Here is a 15,908-nt window from a genome sequence, read left to right as displayed (position 1 = left end):
GCCCTAGGCTCGCGGTGGTTCTGCCAAAGTTATGAAGAGGCGCCGGCCTGTACATAACTTCGGCGCATCCAGCGCCAGTTCTAAATGTAAGGCAGCTTTCTTGCTCTCTTACATTTAAACCGTTTTCTACGGCTAATACAGACGTAGACAATGATGAATGAGACGGGTCTGCCCACCCATTCCCGCAGACCCCCCCCCCCCACACACTTTTTTAGACCTGGCGAGAGCGGGGAAAAGTCGCAGATTGTGGCGCAAATAATCTGAGCCAGAAATACACCTAATATGCAGGCGAACGAAGGTGTGTACAGCCCCTTAATATCAGTCATTTTATGAAGTAGAGCAGGTAAGGCTACTTTCACACTTGCAACAGAGTGATCCGGCAAGCAAATGGACAGCATTTATAGACAGATACAGATCCGTCTTACAAATGCATTGCAAGAACGGATCCGTCTCTCCGGATGACGGATTCCGTTATATATTTGTTTCACAGTTTTACCGGTCTGCGGAAGGACGGATCTGGCATTGCAGTATTTTTAATGCCGGATCGGCACTAATACATTTCAATGTATTAGTGCCGGCATTCCAGCAACTGATCCGGATTTTTGGACGGAGATAATACCGCAGCATGCTCTGTCCAAAACGCCGTTCAGTGACTGAACTGAACACATCCTGATGCATCCTGAACGGATTTCTCTCCATTCAGAATGCATGGGGATACAACTGATCAGTTCTTTTCCAGTATTGAGCCCCTCTAACGTAACTCAGTGCCGGAAAAGAAAAACGCTAGTGTGAAAGTACCCTAACACCAGCAAATGTCAGGAACTTGGTTAGCTCAGTGTTAGGGCTCATGCACTTGACCGTTGTTGTTTTGTGGACCCGCAAAACACGGATACCGGCCGTGTGCATTCTGCATTTTGTGGAACGGAACGTCTGGCCCCTAATAGAACAGTCCTATCATTGTCCGTAATGTTCTATTTTTTCGCGGAAGGGACATACAGACACGGAATGCCCACGGAGTAATTTCCGTTTTTTTGCAGCCCCATTGAAGTGAATGGTTCTGCATATAGGCCGCAAAGAAACGGACACGGACAAAATATATGTTCGTGTGCATAAGCCCTTACTGCTAATGCCAAAATATTGGGGGTGGGGAAGTATCATGAGGGTTGGTTTTACACTAGCATTATGAGTTCAGGCAGAGAACAGTCTGACGGTGTCTCTGGATCTGACATTGCTGGATGTTACCGCAATGTACGCTGGCCCTATTGACTATAATGGGGTCCGGCAGAGAGCCAGCAGCTACCTGGCAAATATGCCGGGATTTGGCCAGACAAATACCACTGCGTGCTTTACATTGGACCTCATTATTGTTATGAGACTAGCGGGCATTGCGTTAATATCTGGCAATGCCGGATCCAGAGAGCTCTGGCTGGCTGTCCTCTGTCTGAACAGCCTGTTGGAACAAATAACGCTAGTGTGAAAGAATCCTAGGTCCGCTTTGCTTGAGTCTGCAGGGGAAATTTATCACACCCCATACTCCAAAATTCTGGCTTCAAAAAGTCACAGTCTAGGGCTTTGCAGGTTTTTGGGGGTCACTTGTGCACAAAAAAAATGAAATTCTTTGTATTTTTACATCACTCACTTCAAAGTGGTTATGGTTAGCTATTAGGGATGAGCGAAGCAAGCTTTGGTTCCACAATCCGAAGTCGCTTAGCTGAAAACGTTGTTTTAATGCTGTACAGAGATCCGTCTCTGCAAAGCATTAAAATGTATGGGTTCCAGGTAGGTGAAATGAGTTATCACTAAAGTCATGTGAATAACTTCAGCATTTGATTATTAAACTTGAAAAACATTTTAAGACAGGTATCCGAAGTCGGCTTTGGTATTGGCGGGTACCTCGGTACTGAAGCCGACTTCAGAACCAAGTAGGAAAATGGTTTTCAAGTTCAAAAATCTAATCCCGAAGTTATTCACCGAAGTCCCGCAAGACTTTGGTGATAACTCATTTTGCCTTGCCGGAGCCCATACATTTTAATGCTGTATGGATGTGGCAGGTGCAGCACTATGAAGTGCCTTTTGCGCTGTGGCATTAGAAGAAATTTTGATATCTCTGACTTTTTAGTCTAACCAGACTGTCTGTTACTCTGTAATTCCTCTAGCGACGTTCTATGGAAACAGTAGGCTTAAAGAGCACGCCAAATGCTTGAAATAACTTCTTTATTAACTTCAACTTTTCTTCATATATAACACTGCCGCCTCCGCAGCAGATAGTCTATGTACATAACACGTGTTGAAAAGATATCACAAAATGGCGGTATGCATAAGATGGTGGTTCAACTGTTCAATCTTGTCATTCAACATAAAATGGTGGATATATTTCTCTCTTGAGTATCTGTACTCTGACTTTAAGTTATTTAAGCACTTTATGATCTCTCTGAAAGGTATATCTGAGCTCTAACTAATAGTTCACTTGCTTTACTTGGTTTGCAGTTTGCTCTATACAATTACTTATGATCTGGTATGAGCAGTTCGCATTTGTATGCAATTTGTTTGGATTGTATGATTGTATGGCTCAGTAGTTCGTTTGTATGCAATTGTCAACTTAGTAGTTTGCAATTGGTGGAACTGTAAGTAAACGAACATATAACTGGTTCAGTATACAGTTCTAATCACTATAATAACAGTAGGAACATAATATAACTGTTTTAAATACCTATTTTGGCCTCTCTGCTTCCATAAAACACAGCTCTTAGTGGATTGAATGTCTGTTCAGCTTCTCTCTCTGGTAAGTAATAATTTCTAGCAGTTCCTGCTATGGAATTTCCCACACAGGCTGTGTGTGAGGCTGGCTGTGATTGGCCAAGACTCCTGCTGTGTGTGAGGCTGGCTGTGATTGGCCAAGACTCCTGCTGTGTGTGAGGCTGGCTGTGATGGGTCTAGACTCCTGCCCAGCAACAACAGTTTAACTATATGCTTTCTGTTGTTTCTGCTGTGTCATTGAGCTTACCTTACATCCATATAATGAATCTTAAAGGGAACCTGTCACCGGGATTTTGTGTATAGAGCTGAGGACATGGGTTGCTAGATGGCCGCTAGCACATCCGCAATACCCAGTCCCCATAGCTCTGTGTGCTTTTATTGTGTAAAAAACCTGATTTGATACATATGCAAATTAACCTGAGATGAGTCCTGTATGTGAGATGAGTCAGGGACAGGACTCATCTCAGGTTAATTTGCATATGTATCAAATCGGGTTTTTTACACAATAAAAGCACACAGAGCTATGGGGACTGGGCATTGCAGATGTGCTCGCGGCCATCTAGCAACCCATGTCCTCAGCTCTATACACAAAATCCCGGTGACAGGTTCCCTTTAAAGGTATACTATCTTTTCTGCTTCTGTGAACACAATGGGCCAGATTTATCATTACCCTGACAGCTCACTCCACTTTCACATATGGCTAAAGTCAGTTTTAGCCAAGTCAGATTTATGATCGGCCCTTTAAGACTGTAATAAATGTGGTTTGACGGTAGCAGTTTATCCGTCACTAAGCAGCTTTACAAAAGTTGCACATCTTTATGAAAAAGTCGCACGTTTTATAAAAAAGTCGCATGTTCTATTTAAAGTCTCATAAGATAAGCATGGTCCTCACTGAAGTGAAATTGCGACTTTTTTGCGACTTTTTAAATAGTCCCAATAGTAAATCTGTCTAGAGATTCATTTACATAAGAAAACACGCCCACTTTCAGAAAACTGGCGAGCATAGTGCAGAGCAGAAAAAAGTCTCAAATTTGTGCGCAGTTTTAGCGTTTGGGACTTTTTGGGGACTTTTTCACTCCATTATTCTGACCTGAGCTAATGATAAATCTGGCCCATTATATATAACAGTTATATGACATCCAAACACGAAGTCACTGTAAATCACTCTGCTTTTGTCTTTAACACACAAACATAGGAACTGTATTAGGTTATTGGCAGGTCTAGCTGTATAAACATATAAGCTATGTTAGCAACCTAGGACAGGTCTTAGCTGGCCAGCTACAATGGACACACATCTCCGTACAGCATTAAAACAAAGTTTTAGCGAAGCAACTTCGGATCTAGGATCCCTATTAGCTATTATTATGTTAATGAGCTTCGCTCCCGATGTATTACTGCAAAATTTTAAAGAAGTGAAAAAAAAAAAGAAGCTGACTCCGGTTTGGGAGTGGCATAACAAAAAATAAAATAAAAATTGTAGTAGCATTTCAAGACAAAAGTGTTAGGCCTCCTTCTCATGCGTCTGACTATCCGGTTCAGTTCCCCTCCAGCGTTAACCAGAAAACGCCGGAGGGGAACTGGACCAGAACTGATCCTAAAGTTTTATATGCGAATGTTCCAGGGGCCGATCGGGAACTTAAAGTGGCCCTGGAAAAAAAAAAAAATAAGTGGCCCCATGTTGTAGGCGGGACTAAATTGATAGACGATGGGGCAACATAAGTAGGCAGGGCCAACAGAAGTAATCAGGGACTGCAATACCAACACAAAGTACTGCCCCAGCAGAACCAAACACCATAGTGCAGCACAAAATACTGCCGCCCTCTCCACAGTATTTAAATGTTTCACCATCCTGAGGACGGTAATACAGCTGAGTTCAGGAGGGCAACTGTGGCCATCAGGAGAGCTTGGGTGGCCCCTGGACATCGGCCCACTAGGAAATTTCTCTGTAGAGTCTATGGCCAATCTGCCTCTGGAATGTTCTAATGTCAAATAGCTCTGGACAGAGAAACGCTGCAGGCTAAGTTTTAGTGTCTAGCTTCATCAGTACAGACGCCGGATCTGTGCACTGGAGCGCTGTTCACATATATCCGTTGTGTCCAGCTCCCCACATAAAACCACAGGCCGGGCACAGCTGATATATGTGAAGCAGGCTTTACGTTTAAAGATATGCCAAATGTAACAAGCAGCGTGCGACAAATTTGGTGCAAAGTACACCAGTGCAGACACTGGAGGTCATGTACTAATGTTCCATGCCAGTTCGTTGGTGTACAAAAGTCGCAAATACTGTCACAAAATGTGGGCGGGATGTGAGCAGTAGGAGATGCACCATGGTAGGGAGCTCAGTGGAACAATATGTGTTCCCGAAGACTGGTATATATACAGGTGAAACTTGAAAAATTAGAATATATTGCAAAGTTCATTTATTTCAGTAATGCAACTTAAAAGGTGAAACTAATATATGAGATAAACACTCAATGAAAAAAGTGGCCTAAATGGGTGGAATTGCTCCAAACCCAGACACTGTAGCGTGTCTATAACCAGGGGAGCAATTCCTCCACATGCGGTCCGCAGATAACGGCAATCCCCAGCAAAAAATGCGTACAATGGAGGATGCCGGGGCGGACCGCATGCATCACAAAGACATTGTACACAAAATGATACATTGTGCAGATGAAAAAATATATACATACACAAATCACTGCAAAAAATGCACCAAAATGATACACAACTGACAATACTAGCTAATTCCTCAGGCCGATGTTAAAAGCTGAGAACTTTGCCAATATCTTCATTAATATCTTTGCCATTAATATATGAGATAGACTCCTTACATGCAAAGTGAGATATTTCAAGCCTTTATTTGTTATAATTTAGATGATTATGGCTTACAGCTTATGAAACCCCAAAGTCACAATCTCAGGTCCCCTTTGCTCAGGGGGTATGGATTAATTAGCTGACTAGAGTGTGACAATTTGAGCCTAGAATATTGAACCTTTTCACAATATTCTAATTTTAAGTTGCATTAATGCAATTCCTTTTAATTTGCATTACTGAAATAAATGGACTTTTGCACAATAATCTATTTTTTCGAGTTTCACCTGTATAGTAATCTATTTTAGTTCCTTTCTGGAGTAGATTTCTGTTCTAGGGACACAGATGACGCAACAGATTTATTAAGAGGCTTCTGCCATCTTCCACCAGCAGGGAGTTTACCAAGTATGATGTGTGAAATGTCATCTTTAGTAAATGATCCACACTGACTTCAAATTTTTCCCTGATAATAAATTTCCCCCTGCATTGACGTGCCTTTGCACCAAAGATATCAGAAGCCAGAATTCTGGAGTGCAGGGTGTGATAAATTTCCCGCTAGATGACAGAGAAGGTTTACAACCAGGTCCTTCTTTAAGGATGGAGGACCTCACATTGACGTCGGTATGTGTCCCCATCCTTAAAGGGGTTCTCTCTGCATTGGTAGGCAGCAGCCAGGGGCGGATTGGCCATAGATACTACAGGGAAATTGTGCCCAGGGGGCCACTCAAGCCCTCTTGATGGCCGCAGGCCAGGTACATAATGATCTGATGCTCAATTGCCGCAGGTGCCCTTCTGAACTCAACTGTATTACTGTCCTCATGATAGTGATACAGTTGAATACTGTGACGAGGGTGGCAGTCTTTTGTGCTGTCCTGTGGTATTTGGTTCTGCTGGAGCGGTATTCTGCGCTGCACTACAGTATTGCAGGCCCTCCTTACTTCGGTTGTCCACGCACTTGTTTTGGCCTGTCTTCTGTCAGTTTGAACCCACCTACAACATGGGGCCACTTTTAGATTTTTTTCAGGGCCACTTTAAGTTCCCAATCCGCCCCTGGCAGCAGCTCCTCCTATGTGATCATCAAGCTCCTGTGTCTCCCAGTAGTACATTGTAATGAGATATTGCTAACCCCCTCCTCACCTGCATGGAAAATAGTCCCTCACACACATCCCCAGCAACTCCACTAATAAATAGCACTGTGGTATGTAATTCTCCCCCACCCCCCTACAAATTTCCTTCTCCACTGTCTAGAAAGAGAAACACCTGGAGGCATGGGTGTAGGGGGTGCAGAGGTAGCGGTCACTACCGGGCCCTGGAGCCTGAGGGCGCCTAAAGACCTTTGTGCCACATAAGAAGACACCAGTAATATAGAAGGTGCATGCTGGTCAAGTTACACCTCTGGCCGGGAAAAGGGGTTAGGTCAAGAATTTTGCATGATGGGGGGACGTTACATTTTTTGCATCAGGCAGCACGAAGGCTATGTGCTTCCCTGCCCCTTGCCACAAAGCACTGAGGGAAGGGGGGGCCAAGCTGAACTCTTGTACCAAGGCATGTGAGCCTTTAGCTACGTCCCTGGCTGGTGGTGCTACTGGAGAGATAAATGTACATAAAGAACTGACATTTGCATTGTAAATATGTTGCATTAACCCATTTTTTACTCTATTTCTCCTATGCTGAGCTACATTAACTTGATGTCACCGGTCCAGATCCTGCTGCCAGATTCTGATGACACATCTTCTCTTTCTTCCTTTCAGATAAAATTATGTGATGGAGACCTTATATGAATTAATTAGCAAATAGAACAATGTGTACATCCTATTTGACTTCAGAAGTTTTATCATTATTTAGCTTAAATGTGTGTTTATGAGCTGTTAGGAAAGTACAGCTAAGGACTACAGATTGAGGAGCTCTCTGATGGATTTCAGAGAGAAGCAGAAGAACAGTGTGCAGCTGCTGTGAAACTGAAAGCTGTAAAAGACAAACTGCTGAAAAATGTTTAATGAAAACAAATGTTAATAATTGATTTTTTTGTCCAAAATAAGTGTTTCTCCTCCCCATACACATCTGAATATGTTGTTTAGCATTTGGACTGACATTATCTTTATAAAAAGGGGATTCACTTTTTTAAAAAGACTTTTGAAATGTTATTAAGACAAATCAATAGTTTACATCGGTGGGGGTCTGAGTGCTGAGACTCTCACCAATCCCTAGAATGAGGGGAGAGAAGTGAGCGCATATTGCACTCTCTCATCACTTCTGAGGACAGAATCGAGACGGGCCCATATACTTTTATAGAGCTTGTCTTGTGCAAAGAGGATAGAGAGTTAGGCTCAAGCTTCTCTCCCTTCGTTCTAGGGATCGGTGGAGGCGTGAGGCCTGATATCTAATCTTTTGATGTGTCTCTATGACATATCACAAGTTTTTGGAAAAGTTTGTTAGTCTTTAAGAAAGGGATTATTAGATTATTAGAAATCTCTAGCACCAGTAGATATCTATCAATGCTGTGAAGAAGAAAAGATCTGTCTGAGTAATTTTGTTAATATTCTCTCCATTGATGTCAAGGTAAACTGGAATATGTGACTAATTGCAATCTTTGGCCAAACTGTGTCATAACAGCATTTTTCATTATGCTATATATAAGATTTCCTGGCACACCACTATCCAGATACAGTACAAAAAGTATTCATATCCCTTAAATCTTTCCACATTTTTCACATTACACCCACAAACTTAAGTGTATTTTATTGGGATCTTATGTGATAGACCAACACAAAGTAGCAAGTAGGTGTGAAGTGAAAAGAAAATCATACATGCTTTTATAAAATTTTTAATAAATACAAATTTGAAAAGTGTGGCATGCATTTATATTCAGCCCTCTGTACTCTGATACCCCTAAATAAAATCCAGTGTGACCAACTGCCTTTGGATATAGTAAATAGAGTTCACCTGTATGTACTGTATTCTCAGCTGCTCTGTAAAGGCCTAAGAGGTTTGATTGAAACAGCATCATGAAAACCAATGAACACACCAGACAGGTCAAGGATAAAGTTGTGGAGAAGAGTAAAGCAAGGTTAGGTTGAAAAAAAATATCCCAAGCTCTGAACATCTCATGAAGCACTGTTCAATCCATTATCCGAAAATGGAAGGAATATGGCATTACCACAAAGCTACCAAGACATGGCTGTCCACCTAAACTGACAGTCCCGGCAAGGAGAACACAAATTAGAGAAGCCCATGGTCACTCAGGTTGGAGAATCTGTCCATTATTAGTCGTGTATTCCACAAATCTGGCCTTTATGAAAGAGTGGCAAGAAGAAAGCCATTTTTGAAAGCAGGCCATAAGAAGTCCCATTTGCAGTTTGCCACAAGCCATGGAGTGGAGACAGCAAACATGTGGAAGAAGGTGCTCTGGTCAGATAGTTGAACTTGTTTAGCCAAAATGCCATGTGGCAGGAAACTAACACTGCACAACACCCTGAACACACCATTCCCACCGTGAAACATGGTGGTGGCAGCATAATGCTTTGGGGATGCTTTTCTTCAGCAGGGACAGGGATACCCCCAGGAGGAAGCAAGAGCAAAACGTATGTCAGGGAAGTGGAGGTGGCACACCAGCATCGCAGTCTGTTTTTATCTTGTTGCTTTAATCCTATATTGTTGTTTCCTGGTGTATTGTGGATCTGCTATTCCAATCATGCTGCACATGCCAGGGATTTATGTACTTATTTATATGGATGGACTTATGTCTGCCTTAATTTGTGTACGGAGGAGGGTGTGTTCCTATTTGTCTGTAGGCCCCAACCCTGTTATTTTCAATGACATGTACAGCTGTGATGAGGTTCTTATGAATAGGAAGACAACCTAGGCTATTTGGGTGTTTATTCCTGTATCACCCTCTTATGTATATGGACTGACTGGCGTTGCTGGTGACGACCTCCTGGTTGCCACATATGGGATCCAATTTTAAATTTATAGTGATAAAGTATTGTCATATATGTTTTAATGAGACCTTAATAAAGATATTTGGTATTAATATTGAGTGGAGGTGTGGCTTAGTGGTGTTGAGCATTTGAGTACGACCACACTTGGAGTACATGGTATTTGGTGTACAAATTAGTGGTGGAACCAATTCCACCATGAAACATGGTGGTGGCAGCATAATGCTTTGGGGATACTTTTCTTCAGCAGGGACAGGGACGCTGGTCAGAGTTGATAGGGAAGATGGATGGAGCTAAATACTGGGCAACCCTGGAGGAAAACCTGTTAGAGTCTGCAAAAGACTTGAGACTGGAACAGAGAACCTTCCAGCAGGACAACAACCCTAAACATACAGCCAGAGCTACAATGGAATAGTTTAGATCAAAGCATATTCATGTGTTAGAAAGGCCCAGTTAAATTTCTAACTTAAATTGAGAATCTGTGGCAAGATTTGAAAATTGCTGTTCCCAGACGCTCTCCATCCACTCTGACTGAGCTTGAACTATTTTGCAAAGAAGAATGGGCAACAATTTCAGCCTGTAGATGTGCAAAGCTGAGAGAGACATACCTCAAAAGACTTGTAGCTGTAATTGCAGAGAAAGGTGGTCCTGCATAGTATTGACTCAGCGGGTTTGAATAAAAATGCACGCCACACTTTTCAGATTTTTATTTAATAAACATTTTGAAAACCATGTATCACTTTCTTTTCACTCCACCCATACTTGCCAATTTGTTTTGGTCTATCACATAAAATCCCAATAAAATACATTTAAGTTTGTGAGTGTAACGTGATTTTTTTTTTTGAAAAGTTACAGGAGTATGAATACTTTTTCAAGGTATAGTATGTGGAAGAGTAAGCCATACATTGCAAAGTTCTGAAATATTTTATAACAGGGTAGGTCACACCTTATACTTACAATTCCTGGTTACAAGTAATGCTATTTAAAATGGGAACTTCATGTACATATTCATTATCTGACTAGCCTCACCCCCAATTAAACCAAGGCCACTATTATATTATCACCACACGCACTGTTTACCCTGACTCTTCACACTTGCTGTAGCACATTTTGTGTCCCTCAGTATGCTGACCTTTTCGCCGGGACTAACCCTGCCATCTTTGTGTATATTTCACTGGAATGTTTATATATTATTACTACTCAGTACCAGTGCAATATGCACTCATACGTAGACCAAAGCAGGATCCAAGTGCTTCTTTATTGCATTGTGTTTTGTTGCAAATGCATTTCTATTTATGGGGTTGTGTAAGAGGCATAGGAGGGTGATGGATAACACATACTGTCCTTGCTTAATGTTGCAAAGTCAAAAAGTTTTCAATTTGTTTCCCAATTTGTTATATACAGTGCTCCCTCATATCTAAGTATCTGTGCTGGTTAAATTTAGTTTAGTTAAAGACAACCAGTCACCACGAAATGAAGTGCAATCTGCATGTAGCATGTTATAGAGCAGAAGGAGCTGAGCAGATTAATATATAGTTTGCGGGAATAGATTCAGTAAAACTTCTAATTTGTACATTGAAATCTCAGCTTTTTCTGATCTGACTTGTACTTGGGTGACTGGTAGGATTCTCTCTATAAGTGTGTATAGAGAGATAGCTGTCAGTCAATGATAGCTGTGCATGAGGGAGGCCTTACGTTCACAAAGAGCAGAGATATAAATGCAGACGTTACACATTTTACTGACTCTTTTCCCACAAAACGATATATTAATTTGCTTAGCTCCGTCTGTTCTATAACATACTGCTTGCAGATTGCATTTAGTGTTGACAGGTTCTCTTTAAGTAGTGTGAGCTCTGTTTTTGCACCTGCATAAGGCCTCTTTACATGGGCCTACCAAGCAGGCAATTATTGCAAATGAACCGTTTGTTCCCAATAACTGCCTGATCATTAGAGGAGGTGAAAACTGCATTTTTAGCATTTGCTTCACTACAGGGATCCCTATACAGATTCATTGTTCCTGGGCACCAGATACCTGTTTATACAGAACGATCTGCTGCCAGGAGACAATGATTTTGGTGTTCACATCCGCAATGCTCTCACCCCATAAACAAGCTCTTTCATCGGATGATTGGCAGTACCTTTACATGGGGCAATTATTGGGAATGAGTGTTCCTTATTGGTCTGCATAAAGGGTCCTATAGACCTAGAGTTAAAAGATACTATTTTGTACCATACTGTTTGTCTGCACTACAGCTGGGGGGCTTTGGGGCTTACTGCATTATGCTACTCATTCTATGTATAAGGAGCATGCAGTAATCTCTTCTAGTGGCTTTTGCAGCAACCAAATAGGTATCTCTTTTCTCCTTCATAATGAACAAATTAATCAGCACAGAATTTAGGAGGTAAAAATGACATTGTGTTGAAAGGTGGAATTTATTTTAATGGCAGGGGTCCTACTGACGCTGATAGATCCCCATTAAGAATAAGTGTATTCATACTGGTATTCGCTATACAACCCCCAGCTGCTTATAGTGTTGGGGGGCTGACTCTCAATACTTTCTGTATTGTGTTCAACCATTAGGTGAACTGGGACTAAAACCTCACCATTTGCTGATGGGGAGCAGGGGGCTCACACTCTTTCTTTTATATTGTATATTACAGTACAAATAGGAAAGAGCCTGACTGCTGTTGATTTGGGTTGATAGAAGGAAATTAACCACTTCCAGACTGGACTATTTACACCCCGTCCTGACCAGGTGCATTTTCCGCTTTTCAGTACATGTGACATTAAAAACTATAGCTTTTTTTCCCATTTGGTTATGTAAATAAGTTTTGCCCCTTTTTTCAGTCATACGTGGGGCTTTATTTTTATGTAATTTTTTTTGTACTTTTTAGTTTTTAGTTTTTTATAATAAGAAAGATGTAAAAAAAAGGGGGAAAATAGTGTTTTTCACAGTTTTTAATGTTTTAGTTAAAAAAAAAAATTAAATTATGTCCACTTTCCAAAATGGTCATTTTGACATATGGAAGGTATGAGTTATGTTTGGTGGGGGTGGGGCTACAAGCTGTGGTAGATTTTATTTTTCATTATCTTTATTTCTTCTTTTTTACGTTGGCTTTATTTTATTTTTAGCAAGACCTTTGAGGGATATTTAACTTTACATTTTTTTTCTATTGCAAATTTTTTCTGTAACAGGTGCTCACATAGTAGCCCCAATTAGAGGGGGAATACAACCCTCAGAGAAGTTGTACATTACTGTACAACCTCACTGCAAAGCTGGATCCGATAAGACCCATCAGCTCGCACAGACTCATGGCCCTCGGCAGTCATATGACTGCTGAGACCAGTATAGTAAACGTTGATGCCGTTTTCTGATCTCTAAAAAAAACATCCCTGCCTTCTCTGAGAATCCCAGCTGTCACATCATCTCTGCATGGATGTCTTATAATTTTCTTGGAGAGATATATTCCGACTGCCTGGACATATACAGACGGTTGGCAAGTGGTTAAGAAACATAGAACAGTGTGGCAATTTTTTTTTATAACATATCTATCGCTCAAGAGTATGTTCATCATAGAAAACATATGTAAGTGCCAGGAAAGTTTGTAAATCGCTGACTTTAATTTAGTTTTATTTACTTTTCATACTAATTCTCTTTGTATTGCATGCAAAGCCAAACACAATATGCAGGCTTTCTATTACTCATCACACTAACTGGTCCATCACATCAGTACTGGTCTGCAATTGTTCTTTTCATACGTTATAATAATCTGTTAAATTTGGAGTACCGCACACCGTTATTGCTGGTGCCAGCAAGGGCCACCTACTACAGGAAGCCAGCTACAGATTATAATCCGCTGAAGAAGGCCTCGACAGGCCGAAATGTCGGGTCACCACATTGATTTGTACATGACTGTCTTATATACCCTGTAATTGCACTAGATCATGATGATCATATGATGATATACGATTAAAACATAACCTAACGGCAAAGAAAAATACTGTGTGCTGCAATTTTCTACTACATTATAATAATCTGACCTAATTTAACCTGAAGTTTGAGACAGCCTCCCCACATCTATTTAGGTGTTCATACTATGGTTTTCAGTTATTGTAGATGAGATCATTCAGTTTCTTGCTTAAGATGAATGGAATTCCATCTGATTGTATGAGGAAGCAGCATTCTTATCCTTCCAGCATTAAAATCACTATTGTACTATGGTATGGCTGCATGGCTTCAACTCCTGCTCCTTACAAGTACCTTATTATTGTACATGAAAGCCCTTTAACTGAGTAGTACATATGTCTAGCATGGCACTGTTACCAAAGGCTATGAAAGAGACATTAATAAAATCTGGAGTCAGCCCAGGTTATCTTTTCATATCAGTGTTTTTGCCTGTCATGTGTACATTTTTGTAAATTTTTTCCATGTTAAACACATTCCTTTGAGATAGCGCATTGATTGAATAGCATACAGAACATCTAGCCAGGAAAGTATATTCATCGAGTTTTAAGGTTTTCCCATTTTGTTCTATGGTAACTAATTGTTTTGCGTGCCACCCTTCCTCTTCCCAGTGGAAGGTATGAACATGCTGCGGGGACAACCTTCAATCTATAAATATCTTGTACACATCTACTGAAAAGTGAATTTGTCTCTAATTTTTGGTCCTGGATTTCTCTGATTCTGTGAATACACAATTATCGTACATAGTGAAGTGACAGATATTGGGTGTGAGAAAAATCTGTGTACTGAATATCCATAGACACCTAAAATCAGAACAAGAGTATGGTGACACTGGACAGAACTGAATATATAGAGTGCAATCCGTGATAATTCCAAAATTCCAAAATTGTACCCTGTGTATTGCAAAGGGTGAAATCGAAGTCGATAGCCGCAGCATAAATTAAAATGCTGCAGACTTAAAGGGAATGTGTCATCAGAAAATTACCTATTGTTTAAATCACTTTTTTTATATTAAAAATTTCCATGTCATTATCTATATTTTAAATAAAATTCTAAAAACCTGCAGTTGTCACACCGGTCACTATGCCTAAAATATTTTAAAACCTCCTGTCTTTTGAGAGCAGCTATATTGGTTATAGATACAATGAACAGAAGCTGACTATTGACTTCTATGGGAGAGTTTTCTAGGCATGCTTTTTGACCTGTGCAGAGGTCCGGAGGGAGCTAATAAGCTGTGATATCACTTATTGTGAATAGTGGACTCTGTGTTATCTATATAGAGGTGTTACTTGTCATTAGTGTGATCCGATCCAAAGTTTAGGAAAAATTCAATTTGCCACAAATCTGAATTCCCTCGCGCTTCGTGGTAACAAATCATATTTTTTTCTTAAAATAGCTGTTGCACGTCTTACAAAGTAAAAGTAAGAAGCCTGGGAGCGCAAGATCACCCAAAATGCTGTGCAGCCAGCCAATCAGTGAATAACCATCCCCTGTGATGTCACAGCCCTATAAAAAGCCTCATCCCGCACGGTCACCACAATTTCACTGTGAGCTGAGCTTAGGGACAGACATGAAAAGCACTTATGTGCTAGGGACAGCGTTACAGAAAGCCATAAATATTGGATGGGAGAGTGCAGGGACAGTGTAGGGAGATCATAGGGAGAGTTTTTATACACTGTAGGGAGAGCATAGGGAGACTGCAGGGACAGTGCCGCTTGAGTTTAATCGCCGTGTGCATCTTGTTTACCTGCTGCCACAACCCCAGTTACTCTTTTAACTTATACATAGAAGTACTATGCCTCAGTATTAAAGTGCAGTGTAAAATATTGCTGTTTGCATCTTGTAAAACCGCTGCCACATTCGCAGTTAATCTGTTCATTTATACATAGAATTACTGTGCCTCAGTATTAAAGTGCAGTGTAATATATCGCCATCTGCATCTTGTTCACCTGCTGACACAATTCCAGTTAATTTTAAAATGTATACATAGAATTACTGTGCCTCAGTATTAAAGTGCGGTGTAATATACGCCGCCTGCATCTTGTTGAACTCCTGAACATTCACAGTTATTCTATTACATTACCAGGGGTGTAGCTATAGGGGGTGCAGAGGTAGTAGTCGCTACCGGGCCCAGGAGCCTGAGGGGGCCCAAAGACCCTTGTACCACATAAGACAATGGCATTATAGAAAGTGCATACTGGTCAATTTACACCTCTGGCTGGAGGGAAGGGGTTAGGTTAAGAATTAGGCATGAGGGGGTGCCCTTTCAATGTTTGCCTCTGGCAGCAGGAAGCCTATGTGCTCTCTCCACTGCCATGACTCAGGGGGGTAGGAGTTGCACTAGCATTGTATGCAGCAACTTCAGTCTGGAGTCTATGATGAGCAGTTTTCTTCAGCCACCTTCTGAAAAAAGCACCCAGCAACAGAGCAAAGCAGGTGT

This window comes from Bufo gargarizans, unplaced genomic scaffold (assembly GCF_014858855.1).
Source record: "Bufo gargarizans isolate SCDJY-AF-19 unplaced genomic scaffold, ASM1485885v1 fragScaff_scaffold_293_pilon:::fragment_2:::debris, whole genome shotgun sequence".
In the NCBI taxonomy this organism is placed as follows: Eukaryota; Metazoa; Chordata; class Amphibia; order Anura; family Bufonidae; genus Bufo; species Bufo gargarizans.
Note: the sequence above shows the minus strand (reverse complement) of the source record.